The sequence below is a fragment of the Gekko japonicus genome, unplaced genomic scaffold, assembly GCF_001447785.1.
Source record: "Gekko japonicus isolate JY-2015 unplaced genomic scaffold, Gekko_japonicus_V1.1 scaffold147, whole genome shotgun sequence".
In the NCBI taxonomy this organism is placed as follows: domain Eukaryota; kingdom Metazoa; phylum Chordata; class Lepidosauria; order Squamata; family Gekkonidae; genus Gekko; species Gekko japonicus.
Window position 1 is genome coordinate 573,303 of NW_015163607.1, and position 545 is coordinate 573,847.

The 545-nt window shown below is 40.9% G+C and overlaps 1 protein-coding gene across 1 annotated transcript in view; it reads left to right on the forward strand.

Moving 5' to 3' along the window:
- RAD23B (RAD23 homolog B, nucleotide excision repair protein) overlaps window positions 1–545 on the forward strand; it is a 34,212-nt gene that overhangs the window by 18,414 nt on the left and 15,253 nt on the right. The window lies entirely within an intron of this gene.

Below are 545 nucleotides of genomic sequence, written 5' to 3' on the forward strand. Positions count from 1 at the left end.
GCTTTGTCACAAAGCTCCTCTGATCAAGGCAGCCTTGCAAGCAAAATGGCCCTCAAGATGGGGTGCTGCTGGGGGAATAAATCCCCTCTTTCTCCTGCTCATGGTTTGCACCAGCCAGCTTCTTCTATGAGCTCTTCTGCTGTCTCCCAACACCATGGATATATGTGAAAATGGTGGTTTTGATTTTTGGTCAGAAATGTTGCTCTTAATAAAACTGTAATCCAGTGCTGGTTTAATTTTTTACCATGTAACCAGATGGTTAACACTGAGCAATTTCCATAATCCAGTTTGTGTCATGGAGTTCATGAACCAGGGGAAATAATGGTTGCACAACTTTTGCTATCAGTAGCCTGATATTGGAATATTACCCATAATAATTCAGAGACCATGCATTAGCAGTTTAGAGTGTATACATGATGTTTTGCTTTCTCAGAAGATGTAGTGCATTATTCATTGTTTTGTCAAGTGACATGGAAACCCCGCTCTGTATTTGAAGTATTGTAGCCTCATTCAAGGAAGAGGTACCTATTGACTTCTGGGTTTTG